This window comes from Nicotiana sylvestris, chromosome 5 (assembly GCF_000393655.2).
Source record: "Nicotiana sylvestris chromosome 5, ASM39365v2, whole genome shotgun sequence".
In the NCBI taxonomy this organism is placed as follows: domain Eukaryota; kingdom Viridiplantae; phylum Streptophyta; class Magnoliopsida; order Solanales; family Solanaceae; genus Nicotiana; species Nicotiana sylvestris.
The window spans coordinates 153,669,300-153,676,856 of record NC_091061.1 but is presented as its reverse complement, the minus strand read 5'-3'; positions in this window follow the sequence as shown (position 1 = coordinate 153,676,856).

Sequence of the window (7,557 nt, the reverse complement as noted above, 5' to 3'; positions counted from 1 at the left end):
AAAAGAGTACAATGCATATTTTTCTCCCCTAATGAAAATCTTGTTTCAAATATTTGAGTCTCTGCATTCCAATCTTGTATACCATCTTCTCAAAAATTGAAGTTGGCAAAGATTTAGTGAACAAATTTTCTGGATTGTCACTTGAACGGATTTGTTGCACATCGATGTCATCATTTTTCTGAACATCATGTGTGTAGAATAATTTTGGTGAAATGTGCTTCGTTCTATCTCCTTTTATAAATCTTTCCTTTAATCGGGCTATGCATGCAACATTGTCTTTGTATAAAATTATGAATCCTTTATCACATTCCAAATCACATTCTTCTTGAATAAACTGAATTGCTGATCTCAACCAAACGCATTCCTTACTTGCTTCATGAATAGCTATTATCTCAGCATGATTTGAAGAAGTAGCAACAATAGATTGCTTTGTGGAACGCCATGATATGACAGTACCTCCACATGTAAATACGTACCCGATTTGAGATCGAGCTTTACGAGGATCAGATAAATAACCTGCATCTGCATAACTAACAAGATCTGCACTACCTTTGTTAGCATAAAACAAACCCATATCAAGAGTTCCCTTTAAATATCGCAAAATATGTTTAATCTCATTCCAATGTCTCTGTGTAGGAGAAGAGCTATATCTTGTTGGTATAAAAAATGCTATGTCAGGCCTTGTAGCATTAACAAGATACATAGGTGCACCAATTGCACTGAGATAGGGTGTTTCAGGACAAGGAAGTTCTTCATCCTCTTCTGGAGGTCGGAATGGGTCCTTATTCACTTCAAGTGATCGAACAATTATTGATACTTAATGGGTGTACTTTTTCCATGTAAAAGCATTTAAAGACCCTTTCTGTATAGGCAGATTGATGGATAAAGATCCCGTCTGCTAAATATTCAATTTGCAGATCAAGACAAAGTTTTATTTTTCCAAGATCTCATATTCCTCCTTAAGATATTCAATTGCATTTTGGAGCTCTTCTGGAGTTCCAACAAGATTTATGCCATCAACATAAACAACAAGTATAATAAATTCTGATGTCATTTTTATATAAAAATACATAGACAAATAATATCATTTATGTAACCCTCTTTCAGCATATATTCACTAAGGCGATTATACCACATGCGCCCAGACTATTTTAAATCGTACAAAGACCTTTGTAATCTGATCGAGTACAATTTCTCGAGACTTTGAACTACATGCTTCATGCATTTTACATCCTTCAAGGATCTTCATATAGATTTAATCAAATGAGTCATATAGTTTATGACTTGCATTTAAATGGCATGACATCTTCAGGTGTCAGGATTGTAGGTCCGCTTCTCATAATCTTTTACAATATTGTGCATTATATTGTATCAAATATATTGTCGACGATGATACCGGTATCGGTTCGCAAGAGACATAACTTGTTGAGATCTCATTACTTTCTTTATTTTCAGGTACCTAAACTTCTTCTGGAGTTTCATGAAATGTTATGTCGTGGTCTCTTCTAGAGCTTATTTCCTCCTTATTATGGTCATTTTAATCTTTTTCTCCTATCCTTTTCAAGGATTGTCACCTTTGAAACCAATTGGTCTACCACGCTTCATGCGTACAGTAAACTATATCCTTCAGGGACTTTAATTTTAATAGGAGCATTTGCAGCTTAAATATGATATTTTATTTTGGATCAACAAATGCTTCTAGCATTTGACTTGAATTATTTTCTGAATGAGGATCATACTAATGATAATTCGATTCATATAACATATTTTTCAGTTTCTTATTTCATCCCTCTAATGTTAGAAAAACTAACATATATCACAAATCTTCTTTGGGAACCTATCTTTGTGTTTTGTGGCAGAGAAATTAATCATATATCACGCATCAAAAGTTATTAGATAGTAAAAATATTTGATTTTTGATCCAGAACCAATTGTAAGGGGAGGACTTATCATATCTTGTTGGTATGATGCATTCAAATGTTGTTGTATGCAATTTAGAAAATCTTACACCAACACATAAAGCTTTGTTCTCATAAACAATAATTTAGCCATTAGTAGAAGGTATTCAATGCTAAACCAGCTTGGATATAAACCAGCATTATCAAGATGAACTGTCTTGATTTCATAATCTGAAAGTTATGCTCTTAATTGAGAAAAGAAATTTCAAATGTCAAACTGTAGGTTGACAATAAACACATATGTAACCATTTCATATATGCATCTATAAGTGGTTCACATGATAGGTGAATTGGCCTATATTCACCTTTTATATATTCTAGAATTCTGGGATCTTAGTCCCAATTTTAGCTGGTATATTCAATTTATTATGAGAACAAGCAACACAAGAGAATTCTTGAAGAATCTTCTAGTTCTTCAGTATGCTTATCTGAATTCTCAAATAGCTCATCTAAAAATGGCTAATGAAAACTTCAAGTTTATCATGACATGTGTTATCTCTTAGCAAACTTCTGGTTTACTATGGCATAAATTTTTGCATTAGTAAACTTCTAGTTTACTGTGATACATGATATAGTACAAATTGAAGAATAAGGCGGGTAACTTCTCATATACATATTATTTTACCCCCTATGATTGTGGAAACATGAAGATTTTTAATCTTTCAATTATTTGTAGTCGCAATATGATAGCCATTTGTATTAGTAAATTTCGGGTTTACTAAAACATATGTTTTAACCATAATCATATAATATGAATGACATATTTGTATATAAGCTCTTCGAGAGCCTTTATTTATTATCCACAATCTAATATTATTCAGACACTACTGGTGTCATGTGTCTTCTAGACAAACAGTTAGTTCTTCGGGAGTTTTTGATACATTTTGTACTATCAAATATTGCTCAGACACTTCTGGTATCATGAGAGAAAAATCATAATCAAATGAACAATATAAAATAATTTTTTAAGCACAAGAAAACACCTATTCATAATATTTTCCTACTTCAGGAGGAAACTTCAATTGTATTACTTCTTCACGAGCAAATTTAAAATACGAAAAATTGAGTATATATTCTCTCAATCATATTACCTCTTCTGGAGGTGAATCATAATATATTTACATCAATATAGCGCTCATATTTGCGGCTTTATTAATATTGACACATTCACTTCAGGGAATGGATTAATATTTACAAAAATTCTCATTCTTCAGGAAATCGAACATAATTATGTAAACGCGCATTAATCATATCAAATTGTGATGCTTCAACCTCTTTTAAAATATTTACTACTTCAGGAGTAAATCGAGGTGTGCATGTAATATTGAGAATACTTATGTAGCTTATCTTCAATTGTAACCATAGAAAGTCTAAATATCACTTCTGATGGTCATGGGCATATACCACTTCTAGTGATTAACATAATTTAGTTACAATGAGATATACGAAACATAACCACTTCTGGTGATTGTATATTTCTTGCAAACTCTGTTGTAGTTTAAGTAGATCTAACAATGTCATCCACTTTGTAATCCTTTATTAAGATAATTAGGATGAAAATAAATACAAAAGTAGGTATTATATACGTAGCGTATAACCAAACAAGTGATGATAAAGATATTAAATCAAAATAAGCAAAAGGCTCAAATTACTTTACACAAATTTGGCCACTTCAGACGTAAGTGATATCCACATTACTACCACCAAGAAGAAAAGCTTACCACCTCAAGAATATATTCTGCCTTATGATGCTCGGAACGAATAAGATCTAACCACGGACGTAAGAGCTTCACCTTGCATCGGAGATGAACACTGAAATAAAAATTAAATTCGAAGTAAGTGCTCAAAATGCCAGAGCCTCGTGCTAATAACGTGTTATAAAATAAAGACTGTAAAGTAAATAAACCGAAGACAAGTGTAGGGAGAGAGAGATTGATATTATTCAACTTTAAATTGATGTACATAATGAACTAAAAACTCCTCTATTTATAGAAGAAAGGAAGCAGCTGTGAGGCTTTTCAGGAAGCAGCTGCGAGGTTTTTCAGGAAAGCAGCTGCGAGGTTTTTCTTGAGCTGCTTGTAAGTTGTCTGCATGAACTGCTTGCAACCTGCCTGTTTAATAAGAAGGTGTTGCAAATCATTTCACTGAGGTGCTTGCAACCTGCCTGCATCAGCTATTTGTAGATAAACTTCAATGGAGTGCTAAATGGATAATCTTCTTCCGAAAAATTATCTATAGCGGAATATTAAATAAAGATCCACAATATAATTATTCATATTAAGATGCAACCGATAAAAAAAAATATAGGACAAAAGACAAATCCGAAAAAAAAAACATTAGGAGCGCAACAGGCATAAAGAATATTTATGACCGATTTACCTAACAACCATTCCGTGCTAACAAGCATCTCCATAAGATAAACAAGTAACACTCCAAGTAGACCAAGATTAAAGGAATATGCAAAGTTAGAAATTAGTGGATTTCCAATACTTCCTCGGTTTCAATTTAGGTAAAATTATTATTTTTAATCTGTGTCAAAGAGAACAACACCTTTCCATACTTGAAAACAATTTACCTTTATACAATGATTTATAGTCACAAAATATATGTGACTCATTTTATACCACAAATGCAAACGTCTACTATTTTTTAAACTTTATGCCTAGTAAAATAAATTTACATAAATTAAAACAGAGCTGGTAATATAAATGCATATGCATGTATAGCCATTTTCTTTCCCAAACGCTTTCCAGCAAGAGGCGACTGTAATATCGCGCGAATATCTCAACAAAACTAAAAAGAATAAAAGATCATGAACTCCAAAAATAAAGGCCTCGATCTGGCATAAAACCACTCTTTCCTACTCAACTTTGTGATACAATTACTAAAAGAAGCCAAATTTACATTAGAAAGGAGCAGTGGCAATCTTTTTAATTTCTGGGAAATGATTCGTTGAATCATCCAACTCCTCGTCTATCATTATATCTTCCTCTTTGTCACGTACACAACGAACTACTGGTTCCAATCCCTGTCAACGCAATGTAAAACAAAGGTCACTATACGCACTGGCAAATGTAGTATTATAGCAAAGATATAAATATGAACCCTTAATTTTATAAATATAATGAGTTCAACGCTAAAAATCTTTAGTGTTAAACCTACAAAATTTAAATCGTAAATCCGCCCTTAATTATACGTCATATGATGGTAAGAAACCACCATAACGCACGTTAAATGACCTCACAAACGAAAAACAAAATACTAATAACCATAAAAGAAAAATTAAAAGAAGGATCTCAACTATAGATAAACATATATAGATAACCAAGGAAGAAAAATTAAAAGAAACTGATTTAGCTCTCCAAATAATAATGGTGTCACAGTAAGTGAAACAAAATGAGTACTTGCGTTTCGAATGTTATATATATATAGCAGTATAAAATAATACGCCTACGTTATAATTTATGTGAACCTATTTTCTTTTTAGTTCATATTTAAAAAAAAATAACGCCCCTTTTCATATTTGGAAATAATTTATGCAATAATTTATAGCCAAATAAAATATATGTACTTGATTTTATACCACAAGTTAAAGTATTCTTCTTTTTTTAAATTCCGTGCTTAGTTAAATAAGTCTATATAAATTGAAATGGATATAGTATAAGTTGCAAGTGCAGCAAAAATTAATTCGTAGCTTGAAATAAAGTTGCTCGGGGCACTCATTCTCCCTCATTATCAACCTTTTATTAATTGGCAAACTCAAAGGTGGTTAACAACTAATAAAACCTGGGAAATCCAGTTGCGCCATGCAGCTATACACTACGTAAATAAGCAATAAAAATAGTACACGTAAGGAAAAATAAAAATAGAACACGTCAACCTAGTCTTGTATTCACCAATATTATACTTCTCCCACCCCTTTAATTTTTAATATTCTCCTCTCAAATACCTAACTTCTACCTTAATTTTCCCTTTCTCTTCTAAATCAAATCCTATTCCTCGCCATTTAAGGTAGCTAGATTTTCTCATGCAAATACGTAAGACTAAGCCTATTCCTTTGAGAAATTACCTCTGTGAAAATTCTCATAGCTTCTTCTAAACCTCTTGTATTTATAACGTAAAGTGCTGCATCCTGCATCCAAAAACAAGAATCATTAAGAATTTGTCAGTTGGAAATAATAGGTGAAAAACAACAAGAACTATACACTCAATCTTAAGCAGATCTATTTTATATTAATATTATATATATATATATATATATATTAGTTCTCACTTTCTTATGCCAATATTATACATTAATATAAGAAAACCATCATTTCGCGCGCAAACAAAATGAAACGAGAGGAGAAAAAATTAATAAGGGAAGAGGGGCTCACCCTAGCAAGTTGAATTTGATGAAGATTGAGAGTTCTAGGTTCATTCTCTATTGATGACTTCCTATCTAATCGGACCACTGATGCCCCTGCCATTTGCCTATATATACAGAAGGAAACTGATATGCTTTTTGATGTATTCCAAACTTCTGAAGAATACTATTTGATGTTTATTCTGATAGCTTTTCGTTATCCCTAGAGGCCCTTTATATAGTAGTAGTAAGTTCCCACCAAAGCCACCGGCCCCTCGCACCGCCCCCCGGGAGAGGAAAAAGAAAAAGCAAAACACATTGATTCGTAATCCTTTGCATTAATGAAGCCTGTAGTTTGTCCTTGTTACGATAAGGTCCTCCATAGAATCTTAAATTACATTAGTTTCCTTCATATGCTCTTTTTCTTTCAAGTGTTTTTAAAAGGTGGGAGTGTGTGGCGAGGTATTTTACTTACATGTCTAATTGTTAAGCAAGTACAATAACAATAACGACGATTCAGTAAGATTTTTGTTGTTATGGATCTAGTGTCTATGAATCGAGGGTCCCTACCCTGGAGGGGGTAAAGAGGTTATTTCCCGGAGACCCTCGATTCATAGACACTAGATCCATAACAACAAAAATCCAAAATAATATCAGCAACGTAAGAGATAACAAATAAATGGAAAAGCAGTAACACAAATATTATGCAAAAGTGTGAAACATAACATAAATCGCTAGCAGTGCTAGACAAAACACTATTATACTCGCCGGAACAAAGAGGGAAACAAGGACAAAGAGGAAAACCCCTCGACTACCCCTTAACCTACAACCCTTATGAAATTAAAAAATACACCCTCTGGGAATCGAACCGGGGTCTGCACTGTGGCAGAATACTATTCTACCACTAGACCATTAGTGATTTTGTTTTAAGACTGTCTTTTATTTTATTTATATTCCTTAATTGTACTTTTGTGCAAAAATAACCGAAAACTAAAATTACCGACCGAAATCGGTTAGTTTTTTAAAATGACCGGCCAAAATAACCCAACCGATTTCGGTCGGTTTTTTGAATATTAATTTTAATTTATTTTAAACAAAAGACCGACCAAAGTTGGTCGGTTTCATGAAAAATAAATTTTGCCCCCATTTTTGCGCCAAAATAAATCAACCGAAGTTAGTCGATTTCGTAAAAATAAAATTGAAAAATAAAATATTTTTAAAAATCAACCGACTTGATCGGTTTTTCGGCTGGTT